The 14,301-nt window shown below is 48.3% G+C and overlaps 3 non-coding genes across 3 annotated transcripts; 1 reads left to right on the forward strand and 2 right to left on the reverse strand.

Annotated features, from left to right (window-relative positions):
* Positions 1–764: 764 nt before the first annotated feature.
* On the reverse strand, positions 765–836 carry trnaa-agc (transfer RNA alanine (anticodon AGC)). The gene has a single exon. It is a non-coding gene; the product is annotated as a tRNA-Ala (tRNA).
* Positions 837–2,910: 2,074 nt separating this feature from the next.
* trnak-uuu (transfer RNA lysine (anticodon UUU)) lies at positions 2,911–2,983 on the forward strand. Its single transcript has one exon. It is a non-coding gene; the product is annotated as a tRNA-Lys (tRNA).
* A 4,601-nt stretch (positions 2,984–7,584) lies between these two features.
* trnaa-agc (transfer RNA alanine (anticodon AGC)) lies at positions 7,585–7,656 on the reverse strand. Its single transcript has one exon. It is a non-coding gene; the product is annotated as a tRNA-Ala (tRNA).
* Between the last annotated feature and the right edge of the window lie 6,645 nt (positions 7,657–14,301).

Consider the following 14,301-nt stretch of genomic DNA (forward strand, 5'->3'; position numbering starts at 1 on the left):
TCAAAAAGAGTTCATTTGCTCTGTCATATAGATTATCGGTGCGTTTCAGTTCCATCAGCAGATCCTTCTGCACTGCCATCAAAGCCAGGGCTGAAAGTCCAGCTTTCCCTGAAGGATTTCTGGCATTAATTTTAATTCTCTTCCAAGTCTTCTTCTTCTTTGGAATAATGGCGGGTGGCGACCAACAACTTAGGTGCATACCGCCCCCTACTGTATCTCTTGGTGATTGAATCTCTGCCCACTGTTGGACTTCACGAAGGACCACGATCTTTTTTTTTTTCTCCTGCCCACTTAAACCCGAACAGTGATTGGTCAATTTCTTCCATCTCTCTCCACCCCAAAACACAAAGCCTGGTCTTCCCGGGATTCGTGATGTCCTAACCAATAAATGAGCCAGCTAGCCGGGCTCTGACAGTGACGGACGATTCTGATTGGATGACATGTGTCTGGACAGTAACCCTTTCATTGCTGATGTGAACTTTACAGGAAACTTAACTTTCAACTTATATGATGTACTTATACTTGTATTAACTGTATTTTATCAAACTAAATGAGATTATATAATGACAATATATATAATATATATATATTCTCATTATATAATCTCATGCAAAAAACATGAGTTTTGATTAAAACTCATATTTTTTGGTCCTTCTCTGAAGGCCTGAGGGTTCCCCTCTGGTCAGTGGAGAGCTGGAAGAGTTGATGCTGAGCTGGAGTGAGTTCCTCTGCTGAGGTTTTACAGTCATACACTGACATAAAGCTGGAGATGCTGGGGATTGATCCCAAGACCTCATACATGCTGAGCATGTGCTCTACCACTGAGCTACGTCCCCTGTAGTTTGTGCTGCTAGATTTCTTCTTTAACTGAATCGTTTCATCCAGTCAGTGAGGAAAACTCCTGAGAAGCAGATCTTCACCTTCACTGTCAAAGCTTTGATTGTGTTGTGTGTCTGGTTGCTGTAGGTGTGTGTTGGTGGAAGGCTCTGGGTTCACTGTTAACAATGGGAGGATTGGACATTCGTCTGGACAGACCACCAAGCTGGACTGTTGCTACTGTGAACTGTAATGACAAAACTCTTTATAATGAGAAGACTCCCTCATGGAAACACAAAATACAAAATAAAACAACAAATTGTCTCTGAGAGATGACCGAGGAGAATTGAAGTGACCTCACAGCAGAGGAGTTCTCTTTGTTGTTGTCGGTCATTGCTTCTTGGCTCGCAGAGGAAGGTTTCTCGTGACGTCATGTTGGTAAATTTCATGCCCATGAAAGGTAAATGGTTGTTAGACACTGACTGGTTTCCAGGAGCAGTGTTGGGCAAGTTACTTTAAAAAAGTAATTAGTTAGAATTACAAATTACTTCTCCCAAAAAGTAATTGAGCTAGTAACTCAGTTACCTCACTGAAAAAGTAATTAGTTACTCAGCAAAGTAACTGACGTTATTTTTCATGTTCTACACATTACCACATTCTATAACATCTATAACATCAAAGATGTTTATATCAACTGATTGAAGAATAAAAACACTTCATACAGTATTTTAGAACATTTAGTATTTATTTGAACTAAATTGCAGCCTGTTAAGAAAACACAAATGTAAACTTCTGGCCATTAAGTATTGCAAATCTCTGTAACTGTACATTAGGCCTACTGTGTACCAGAGGACCTGCAGTCAGTGTGTTCAGCTCGGCTCTGGTCGCCTGCTGGCTGCTTGTTTTAACTGAGCGGCTCCTCTCCCTCCTGCTGCGTTTGGACTCGGGGTCAGGTTAGCAGCAGCAGCAACAAGTGTCATGCTCGCATGTGGCAGACGTGGATAAAGTCTTCCAGTGAGGCTTCCAGTTTCAGAACGCTACCTTTCTATGTCCTGGGCTCGAGCTCCACGCCATTGTCTCTGTCTTGTTGTGTTTACCGGTCAGCGCGTGCAGCGAGTGAGACACGTGGGCAGGGCATGCCCGCCCACCAACCAATCATCATCGCGTCTTCATCACACCCCCCCCCCCCCCCCCCCCCCCCAATTCCCCTCTCCCCCGTCCTCCCTGCTCTCTCCTGCAGCTGATGTGTGCGGCAGCAGCGGACACTCGCGCTTCATTCAGTCAGTAGTAACGCGCCACTTCATATTCTTAGTAACGGTAACGGCGTTGCAACGATGGGAAAAGTAACTAATTAGATTATTCGTTACTGAAAAAAATAACGCCGTTACTAACGCCGTTTATTCTAACGCCGTTATTCCCAACACTGTCCAGGAGTTGCTCTATTATTGTTGCTCTATTTATTCTTTTGTTGTTTTTTTTATGACTGTTTTTTACTGATAAGCACTTTGCGTTGTTTTTTATTATCATGAAAAGTGCTATACAAATAAAGTTTGATTTGATTTGATTTGATTTGATATTTTACATGATATTAAAATAAAGTATTCTGGATCATCTGCTGCCACTGCTCCACATGTCAGCAGCGCCCTCTTGTGGCCACATCCATTTTGACAGGAGTAAAACTGGGGCTCATGAAATGAAATGAAATGAAGTGTAGTTTTCTAAAAGTTTGACAGGAGATTGATGTAAATTTAATGATTTTTTTATTGACTTTCATAAATTGCTGCACTAAAGTAGGTTAACCTAACATCTGGAGTCCTGTGGCTTTGAAAGAAAGAAAGAGAAGTTTACCACATACAACAAGTGACTCTAACAAGTGGTTTACTGCTGAAGCCCAAAGTAAATATTTTTTTCCATGACAGTGCTTCTTGTACATCATCTTATTAAACTCATGGCAGAAACCTGAAACATTTCTGGTCAAAAAAGTCAGTCAGTCAGACAAGACTCCTCTTTGTCCGCCATGGAGGACAGGAAAGCTGTCTGCTCTGTCTCACTCATAAGTGAGAGGTATAGAGACACAAAAGATGCTGCTGTCAGGCCTGGGTGGCTCAGATGGTAGAGCATCAGACTTTTAATCTGAGGGTCCAGGGTTCAAGTCCCTGTCCAGGTGCTGCAAGGGGAGACACTTGTTCAGGTCCAAATCCTCATAGCAGAGGGTCACAGTGCTTTCAGGTATCTGTGGCCAAAACTCATGTCCTGGTGAAATTCTGTGCTTCATCTTGATGTTGTCAAGCCTGAGATTCTCCGGAGACAGTCTTCCTCTGTGACTTCTTTGACTCCCATGAGCTGGATGTGATGTTCCTGACAGAGACGTGGCTGCTGGAAGGTGAACTTGTTCCCTGCTGGAACTCTGTCCCCAGGACTGTGGCTTCTTCAGCTCTCCCAGCATGCCGTTGGGCTCACTTAGGGCCCATTGATGTCCAGGAGGACTTTTTGAAGTGGTTGAAGTCAAACTGACCATCATTCAAGTCATTAATGACACATGTTTTCATTTCCTTTAGCCAGATGTCATCAGGAGTGACAATGTGTCCTGGCCTGTCTGATGACCTCCAGCAAATCGACGAGGCCAGGAAAACGGCCATCATCAACTGTGAGCTGAGGAGGCTCAACATAGACATTGCAGCACTGCAAGAGACGCGACTCCCGGGCAGCGGGAGCCTGAAGGAGAAGGACTATACGTTTTTCTGGCAGGGACAGGAGTCTGACCAGCATCGCCTGCACGGTGTTGGATTTGCTGTGCGAAACTCCCTTCTGTCCTTTGTTGAACCGCCATCCTCAGGCACTCCACGAGTCCTCTCTCTCCGCCTCACAACCTCCTCTGGACCAGCTAACATCTTCAGCGTCTATGCTCCGACGCTCTGCTCTTCACCCGAGATAAAGAATGTGTTCTATGAGGCGCTTGAGGCCAGGATCCAGCAGATCCCTGCCAAGGAGCACCTGTTTCTGCTCGGTGACTTTAACGCACGGGTAGGAGCAGATCATGACTCTTGGCCCCGCTGCATTGGCCGCTTCGGCATCGGCCAGCTCAACGAAAATGGCCAACGCCTCCTTGAGTTCTGCTCTTTCCATGACCTCTGTCTGACCAACACATTCTTCTCCACCAAGCTCTGCCACCGGGTGTCCTGGAGACATCCAAGGTCTCGCCACTGGCATCAGCTGGACTTCGCCATCACCAGGAGATCCATGCTGAACCAAGTGCTGGTCACGCGCAGTTTCCACAGCGCTGACTGTGACACAGACCATTCCCTGGTTGCCACCAAGGTACGTCTCTTCCCCAGACGTGCCAACCGCTCCAAGCAGAAACCCCGGCCCCGCATCAACACAGCTATGATTGCAGTACCTGAACTGCGGGAACGCTATGCTGAAGCCATAAATGAAGCCCTGATGGACTGCCCCACTGACTGTGCTACTGCAAGGTGGAACCACATCCGCGAGGCCGTGTTTGAGATTGCCATAGACACCTTTGGGAAGAAAATGGGGAGGAGTGCGGATTGGTTTGAAACAGGAGCCGCTGACATGGAACCTGTCATCGCCGCTAAGCGTGAAGCCCTAATCGCCCACAAGAAGGAGCCTTCTGTGCGAACGCTCGCTGCACTGCGCGCTGCAAGGAACAATGCCCAAAAGATTGCAAGGCGTTGTGCCAACAACTACTGGCTTAACCTCTGCCGGGACATACAACTCTCTGCAGAACTTGGGAATGTGCGCAAAATGTACGAAGGCATGAAGAAGGCTTTCGGTCCCACTGCCATCAAGACCGCCCCACTTAAATCAGCTGCTGGCGATGTCATTAAGGATCGTGGCAAACAAATGAAGAGATGGGCTGAGCACTACCAAGACCTCTACTCAAGAGAAACTACCGTCTCAAACACGGCCCTTGAGAACACCCCTTCACTGTCCATCCTGGCTGAGCTTGACGCTCCACCCACCACCAAGGAACTCAGCAAGGCAATAGATTCCATCTCAAACGGCAAGGCTCCGGGCAGTGACAACATCCCCCCTGAAATCATCAAAACCGCTAAGAAGAGCTCGCTCCTGAAACACCTTCATGAGCTCCTGCTGCAGTGCTGGGAGGAAGGGGCTGTACCCCAGGACATGCGTGATGCCAAAATTATCAACCTCTATAAAAACAAGGGGGAGAGGAGCGATTGTAACAACTACCGTGGCATCTCACTCCTAAGCACAGTTGGCAAAGCCTTTGCCCGCGTTGTCCTCAACAGATTACATCTACTGGCCGAACGCGTATATCCAGAGGCGCAGTGTGGATTCAGAGCAGCCAGGTCAACTACAGATATGGTGTTCTCTGTGAGACAGCTGCAAGAGAAGTGCCGGGAGCAGAGACAACCCCTATATCTGGCCTTCATCGACCTGACCAAGGCTTTTGACTTGGTCAGCAGGGATGGACTGTTTGCTCTCCTCCAGCGAACCGGATGCCCCCTCAAGCTCTTGCGCATGATCAAGTCATTCCATCAGGACATGAATGGCGTTGTCCAGTTTGGGGGATCATCCTCAGACCCTTTTCCAATCAAGAATGGTGTGAAGCAGGGCTGTGTCCTTGCTCCAACCCTTTTTGGCATCTTTTTCTCCATGCTCCTGCGCTACGCATTCAAGGACTCTGAAGACGGTGTCTTTCTCTACACCAGGAGCGACGGAGGCCTCTTTAACCTGACACGCCTCAAAGCAAAGACTAAGGTACGGAGCGTTCTCATCAGGGAGCTGCTCTTTGCTGATGATGCTGGTCTTGCCGCCCACACTGAGGAAGCGCTCCAGCGTCTCATAAATTGCTTTGCTGATGCCTGCTCTGAGTTTGGCCTCACCATCAGCCTCAAAAAGACCAAGGTCATGGGTCAGGATGTCAGTAGTGCTCCCAGCATTAACATCGGCGACCACACCCTTGAGGTAGTGGACAAGTTCACCTACCTCGGTTCGATCATCTCCAGTAACCTTTCCCATGATGCTGAACTGGACACGCGCATTGGCAAGGCATCGACAGTGATGGCCCGCCTGGCGAAGCGTGTCTGGGACAACTCCATGCTAACCACCAACACCAAGATAAGAGTCTACCAGGCCTGCGTACTGAGCACTCTCTTATACGGCAGCGAAACATGGACCCTCTACTCCTGTCAGGAACGTCGGCTGAATGCTTTCCACCAGCGCTGCCTTCGCAGACTACTGGGCATCAGCTGGCAAGACCGTGTCTCCAATATTGACGTCCTGGCCAGAGCAGAAGTTCCCAGTATGTTTGCCATCCTGACCCAGAGACGCTTGCGATGGCTTGGCCACGTCACCCGAATGAACAACGGCCGCATCCCAAAAGACCTACTGTACGGGGAACTGGCTACTGGAAACAGGTCAAAGGGACGACCAGCTCTCAGGTTCAAGGATGTCTGCAAGCGTGACCTTAAAGCTGGAGGCTTCAACCCTTCTGACCTGGAGTCAGCCACGTCCGAACGCTCTGATTGGCGGACCACCAGCAAGGATGTCATCAGGAAAGCAGAGGAGAGAAGAGACACCCGCTGGGGAGAGAAGAGACACCGCAGACAGCGGAAACCATTGACATCTCAACCACACCACGAAGAGTTCATCTGCAGTGGCTGCGGCAGGATCTGCGGATCCCGTATTGGCCTCTACAGCCACGCCCGGCGCTGCAGCTCCCTGACTGTAAATCCACGGCACAAACCCCCCCCCATGATCTCTCGAGATCGATGGAGCCAACAACTTTCATTTCCTTTAGCCAGATGTCATCAGGAGTCTGGATCACCTGAGTGATTCATGACAATCAGTTGAATCTTTTTAATACAGCGTGTTGGCTTGTTGGTCTAGGAGTATAATTCTCACTTAGGGTGTGAGAGGTCCCGGGTTCAATTCCCAGACGAGCCCTTTAGTTGTCTTTGCTCTCTCCTACCAATGATTTTCAGGTTTCGTCCAGAAGAAGTCTGTCCACCAGAGGAGAATAATGTGATTACTTTGATATATTCCAGTTAAAAGTGAGGCTGACGAGTGTGGAAACCCTCCTCAGATTCAGAGTGATGATCTGGTTGGTGGAGGAGCGACCGGCCCCCAGTGACGTGGAGGGAAACTCCGTAGCGTCAGCACAGGTTCAGACTGCTGAACGAAGCCACACCTGGCTTTACCAACGTGACACAGCTGCTGAAGGAGCTCCGGCTCCATGCTGCTCACTCAGAGGAGGAAGAACCAGATGTTGGACTCTGCAGGCCAGGGGCCTCGTTGATCACACACTGTGGAGGATCCACACTAAAAGTCTACCAGCACCAAAAGCAGAAACATCCTCTGGTTTATAAACCATGCAGCTCTTTCCCTTTATAAATCCAGTCCAGCTGGAAGGCTGTGCAGGTGGATTCACCTCATATCACCCTCCACACACACACTTTCTACCAGGAATGGTCACAGTACCTCAGGAAGATCTGATCTCAATAAGCTGCTGATCGCTGGAGTTTTACTCTCAATCATGGCAGAGAAGACGAGGAGAAGGAGTTTCAACAACTTCTACATTGTTGAGGGAAATATGATTTTACCAGAAATTCTTCATGCCAACAACAGAAGGATTTCCCCACCAGCTCTGCTGGCAGCAGTTCGATGTTCTGTTTGGCTGGAAGGATCCTCTGGGATGTTCAGAGCTCTTTGTTTAGAGATGGATTTTCACACTCAGCCTCTATTCAGGAGCTTGATGATGTTGATGTTAGACATAAAGCCTGGAGATGCTGGGGATTGAACCCAGGACCTCCTACATGCTAAGCAGGTGCTCTACCACTGAGCTACATCCCCTGCTTCCTCCAGCTGTCCTGCTGGTTCTGACTGAAGTGAATCAGCTCAGTGAGTCCAGGAGGGAAACTCCTGAGAACCTGTTCCTCTCTCAGCAGGACAGTCTGGACTGTGGAGTGTGGCTGGTTGCTGGAGGTCAGTATTGATGGAAGTGGATCCATCACTGGTCCAGGTCAGGTGGTTTCTGTTCATGGGGGTTTGATGGTTGATGGTCCATCTGACAGCCAGGTAGTGCAGCACTAAAACCATGCTGAAGGAGCTGCTCAGAGAGCCTGTCTCATCAACAGAATAGAATAGAACTTTATTTGTCATTGTAACAAGTACAACGAAATTGCGAAGCCCTTCAGTCAGTGCAAAGACAGACATAAATAAGTAACATAAAAAATGAAGTAGATAAAAAGGATCCATATAAATATATAAATAAATAAGATGCATACAATGCAAATAAAATAACATCAGTGCAGGTGCAGAGAAACTGCCATCGTTTGAGTGCATTATCCTTCCATTTAGCCTTTGTTCAGGATCCTAACTGCTGTCGGATAGAAACTGTCCCTGAACCGATTTGTTCTTGCAGTAATGGACCTGTACCGCCTGCCTGACGGTAACAGACTCAACATGTGGTGACCGGGGGGAGAGGGGTCCTGGGTTATTTTCCTCGCCTTTCGGAGACAGCGGGAGTGATGCAGTTCCTCCAGTGTGAGGAGAGGGCAGCCGGTGATCTTTTGGGCCGTGTTGATGGTCCTTTGCAGAGATGTCCTCTGGGCCGCTGTGCAGCTGGTGTACCACACACAGGCAGTACCCCAGGATGTTCTCAATGGTGCTCCTGTAGAAGGACTCCAGCAGTCTCTGGGAGATGTTGTTCTTCCTGAGCACCCTCAGGAAGTGCAGTCTCTGCTGGACCTTCTTCAGAAGCTCCGAGGTTTTCATAGTCCAGGTCAGGTCTTTCTCTAAGAGGACTCCCAGAAAGCAGAAGTCCTCTACCCTCTCCACACAGTCCCCGTTGATGAGAAGGGGTGGGATGTCTGTTTTAGTCCTTTGAAAATCAATGATCAACTCCTTGGTTTTTACTGTGTTGAGGAGCAGGTTGTTTTCTCTGCACCACCCAGTCAGCTGCTCCACCTCAGCCCTGTATGCAGACTCATCCCCCCCGGAGATGAGCCCCACTACTGTGGTGTCGTCGGCGAACTTAATGATGGTGTTACTTGGGTGTGCAGAGGAACAGTCAGAGGTGTAGAGGGAATAAAGCAGAGGGCTCAGCACACAGCCTTGGGGGGAGCCGATGCTAAGGCTGACGGTCCCGGATGTATCGTCTCCCACCCTCACCCTCTGCCTACGGTCCGACAGGAAGCTGTAGATCCACATACAGATGGAGTGTGGAAGTCCAAGGTCTTCCAGTTTCCCCACCAGCCTATGAGGAAGGATAGTATTAAAAGCAGAGCTATAATCCACAAAGAGCATCCGAGCATAAGTCCCCTGCCGCTCCAGGTAGGACGGTGACGTGTGGAGCGCTGCGGCTACAGCGTCCTCTGTCGATCTGTTAGACCTGTAGGCAAACTGGTAGGGGTTGAGACTTTCAGGGAGGAATGAGGTGATGTGATCCCGTACCAGTTTCTCGAAGCACTTCATCACCACTGGAGTGAGAGCTACTGGCCGGTAGTCATTGAGGCTGGAGATGTGTTGCTTCTTGGACAGGGGACGATGGTGGAAGACTTCAGGCAGGGTGGGACGATGGACTGGGACAGCGACCGGTTGAAAATGATGGTAAACACACCAGCCAGCTGATCAGCACAGTCCTTCAGCACCCGTCCAGGGACACCGTCGGGTCCGGCTGCCTTCCATGGTTTGACTCCCCGTAGCGTGTGCCTCACATCGTGCTCCACCAGTATGAGGCTGGCGCTGCTCTGGACCACAGGGTGAGGTGTAACTCCCCCCGGGGATCCTGTCTCAAAGCGGGCAAAGAAGCTGTTCAGCTCCTCCGCCAGTGAGGCTCCTCCCTCAGCAGCTCCTGTCTTTACCCTGAAGTTTGTGAGGTGCTGGACCCCCCGCCACACCTGTCTGCTGTTGTTGCTCTCCAGGCGATCCTCGATCCTCCTCCTGTAGTCCCTCTTGGCCTTTCTGATGCCTCTCTTCATGTTGGCTCTGGCTGCACTGTACAGGGAGCTGTCACTAGCCCTGAAGGCGGTGTTTCTATCCTTGAGCAGCTGCTGGACCTTCTGGGTCATCCAGGGCTTCCTGTTCGGGTAAACCTGTATGGTTTTTTCAATTGTGACATTGTCTGTGCAGTTTTTAATGTAGCACATAACTCTGTCCGTGAACACCTCCAGGTCTGGGTGTTTGAAAATGTCTCAGTTAGTCCTTTCAAAACAGTCCTGCAGCTGCTCAGAGGCATCACCAGGCCAGATTGTAATCGTCCTTCTGGTGCTGGGGGCAGTTTTCTGGAGGGGGGTGTATGCAGGGATCATAAGCAGGGACATGTGATTGGACTGGCCCAGGTGTGCTAGCTGCTTAGCCTTGTAACCCAGCTTGATGTTGGAATACACCTTGTCCAGTGTATTTGCTCCTCTGGTGGCACATTTGACGTGCTGATAAAACTTGGGGAGCACTGTTTTGAGGTCCACATGATTGAAGTCCCCAGCTATGATGTGTGCTGCTTCGAGGTGTCTGCTCTGCTGCTTGCTAATGCTGCTGTGGAGTAGTCTGTAAGCTGCGCTAGCATTAGCATCGGGTGCAATATAGGCAGCAGTCACAAACACCACCGTTATTTCCCGAGGAAGATACACGGGCCTGCATTTAACAGTCACATATTCCAGATCCGCGGAGCAGTGACTATCCACAGTCACTGCGTCGGTACACCAGTTTTTGTTTATGTACATGCACACGCCCCCTCCTCTGCTCTTACCGGAGTCCTTCGTCCTGTCCTGCCGATGGGCTATGTAGCCGTCCAGCTTGATAGCCGAGTCCGGTACCGATGAGTTGAGCCAGGATTCTGTGATCAGAAAAATGCAGCTATCTTTGACGATGTTGTGAACTGCAACCTGCAGCCTCAGTTCGTCCATTTTGTTGGCGAGGGAACGTGCATTCGAGAGAAAGATGCTCGGGAGCGGTGGTTTGTATGGCTGCTTCCGTAGCCGTGTTAGCACTCTGGCCCTGCAGCCCCATTTCCGCGATCTCTCTCGACGCCACCGACGTCGCCTCTCCGTCGGCACGGTAATCCACGGAGACCCGGGAGTTCTTGCAATGTCCGTCGGGATGTTGTGTGACTCAATGAAATCAACAGTCACACTTTGTACGACCTCCTGTCCTATCCGGAGGACTTCTTGTCTGCCATAGATAGTTTTCAGATTATCTATGAGTCCGTTTCTGAAGTACTGACTGGGAGAGCAGTTAGCCGCAGCTACTGTGAGCGCCGCCATCTTGCACCGGAAGCTTCATCAGCAGGAGGTCCTGGCTTCAAACATCATCAGTCAGTTACTGCATCTGGAAAGTGACAGCAGGGTTACTGTCTGCTAAATAACCAGGAGACTGAATTTTATCATGACATCTATTATGTTGAAGTGTTTCAAAAGTTGATGATGGAGTGGATCCCACTCAGCTCTGAAGAAAAGCCCAAAACCTGAAGACAAACTGCTGCAGTCAGAAGAGCTCACTGCTGCTGAACACATGAGGCTGTTAGTTCCAGTTAGGAAGACATTTAAAGTTCACTCTGACTCTCCTGCTTTTCCAGGTGAACAACCAGCCTCAATAAATCAGTGAACATTGTTGTTTATTCTGAAGGCCCAGTTTGATGCAGTGTGAAATGCCATCCTCCACTCCGCTAACAGTCACACCAAAACGTTTTCAGAGACAATATTTTATTTACAATAAGTGACCAAAATAAGAGACAATGAACAAACTTAAAGCGAGATTGAGAGCAGTTGTAACATTATACTGTTATTCTATTATGTTTTGAATTGCTGTTCAGTAACTGCCATGTGAATGGGGCCAGTTTTACACCAGCAGGTAATCAGAAAATAACGGAGTATTAAGTGATCAAAGAATATTGGAATAAAAGACATTAAATAGTTTTGGAACAAAGTGATAAAACTGTGAAGGAATAAAATGTTGAAAGACCTGAAATTGTTTCACTGTTTACATTGACATTTCAGCAGTACATCTTACAAGCTTGGTGCAGACGGCACAAGACCTGATGTTCAGTTGATATGACTATGGACTCTATGCACAACTTCACCACTTCCTGAACTTCAGGAGGCTCCTTGTTTCCTGTCTTTCATGATACTACGAGCTGATTAATCCAGGTTTCCCTGACCTCTGTAACCACAACAGTAATGGTCAGACACACCTGCAGTGATCAGCTCGTCCTGTCATGAAGGACAGGAAACAAGGAGCCTCCTGAAGTTCAGGAAGTGGTTGAGTTGTGCACAGAGCCCATTCCCTTTACTCATCATGACAACAGTGGAAATAAAAGTTTAACAACAACAACAAACCCCTTTGATATGGTTTTATCATGACATTCTGTGTGTGTGTGTGTGTGTGTGTGTGTGTGTGTGTGTGTGTGTGTGTGTGTGTGTGTGTGTGTGTGTGTGTCATTCACACCAAGTCCCTCTCAGCTGTATTAAGCTGATACTCCAGCACCATGGACAGCTCTATCAGACCTGCTTCACTGGTTCCTTCTCAGTCTTGCTCCACTCGGTTCTCTGCTCGGTTCTCTCGGACCCACTGCTGGGTTGGTCGGTCAGTCAGTCGGTCCGTCTTTCTTTCTTTCTTTCTTGCTGCTGCTCATTTTCTGTTTAATCTCATTCAGAATAAATGCGGAATCTTCTGGACTGTAATAGTTGTGGCCCTTGTTATCTCAAAATGATGATATAAGACATGATCCTGATCAGACCTACAGATTCACTGTTAATAAGTTTGTCAGTGACTTAATAGTCTGGATCTGTGAACAAGTGAGAGTTTAATTTGTGTTCATGCAGAAATGTTAAATTTAAAAGTCTGTTCTGTGGTCACAGTGTGTGAGCCTCTGGAGACAGTACTAATGGATTAAAAACATGACTTATAATGATGAAACAAGACACTTTTTCACTGTTACTCATTGAATTATTGTGGAGACAGTCTGGATCTGTGAACAAAGCCAGAGTTTAATCTGTTGAAGCTGAAATATGAAGTTTAACAGTCTCTTTGTAGAGCGTCTGTTACACATCAGTCACTACTTGGACATTAAAATTCTGCTTTGAGTTGAACAGGTGAAGCTGCTGCGGCTTTAACATCAATGATGTTTCAGGATTCAGTGACTTTCTTTCCTTGCAGACATTAGAAAAGCCTCAGAGCCAGGGGAACGGCCGCTCTGTGGAAAAGTCCTGCTGTGTGTCACCAAACACTGGATGGAGATCCACACACTCCAGAATGCCAAGGAGAGAGGGACGGTGAACAACATGGGGGAGGGAGAGTCCTCCTGGGGGAGGACAGTGTCTGCTGCTGCTCTGCAATGCCCGGGTATTGAATCCAGAGAAACAGTCAGGACAACAACAGCTGCAGTGGAAGAGTCGGAGGAGGAGAGCTGGAGAGAGCGGAGTGAGATGTTGACTTCTTCACTCATCAAACACACATTTAGTCTTCAAGTGAGGAACCCTGAGGGACAGGAGGACACCCAGTCATGGAGTCTGGACATTTAAAGAGCAGCTGCAGCCTTTTTCATTCCGCTCTGACTGAAGGAGTCCTCCCTTACAAAACAAAAATATATTTCTCAATACATAAAATCATGATATATTTAAAGGAATACTCCACCCAAAAAACGATTTGGCCTCATTTTCTACTCACCCTCATGCTGAGAAACACTCTGGAGCACTTTTTTGACGTTTCAAATGCAGTTGGAGATGTTTGGGGATTTTCGTTGTCAACAAACAGGGACCGACAGAGCCCGACAGAAAAAATGGTCCATAAAATCCACAAAACGTTCCCATTTTCCTTCATACTGCTCGTCCGCTGTAATCCAAGTGTCCTGAGCGCGTAACGTCCATAATTAATTCTTAACGAGGCCATTTAGTACATTTTAAGAGCCCAAACAGGGCGCTCTCATACAGCTCCATTGCATGTCTGCGCGCGCACCCTGAACTACGGAAGCCGCGGCAGACCAAGCAACACGCTTGCGCGCTTTCAGCGACTACTTTTCTAAATTGTAAGCGTAGAAGAAGAAGTTCCGCTGTATATATTCTGCTGTGAGTAACCGAGCTGTGGACAATCACAAAAGTGATTGGCTACTGTTTTAAAGCTTTGAATTCAGTGTCCTGCTGAAAGGGCACAAGCGTGTTGCTTGGTCTGCCGCGGCTTCCGTAGTTCAGGGTGCGCGCGCAGACATGCAATGGAGCTGTACAGAGCGCACTGTTTGGGCTCTTAAAATGTACTAAATGACCTCGTTAAGAATTAATTATGGACGTTACGCACTCAGGACACTTGGATTACAGCGGACGAGCAGTATGAAGGAAAATGGGAACGTTTTGTGGATTTTATGGACCATTTTTTCTGTCGGGCTCTGTCGGTCCCTGTTTGTTGACAACGAAAATCCCCAAACATCTCCAACTGCATTTGAAACGTCAAAAAAGTGCTCCAGAGTGTTTCTCAGCATGAGGGTGAGTAGAAAATGAGGCCAAATCG

Source organism: Salarias fasciatus, unplaced genomic scaffold (assembly GCF_902148845.1).
Source record: "Salarias fasciatus unplaced genomic scaffold, fSalaFa1.1, whole genome shotgun sequence".
In the NCBI taxonomy this organism is placed as follows: Eukaryota; Metazoa; Chordata; class Actinopteri; order Blenniiformes; family Blenniidae; genus Salarias; species Salarias fasciatus.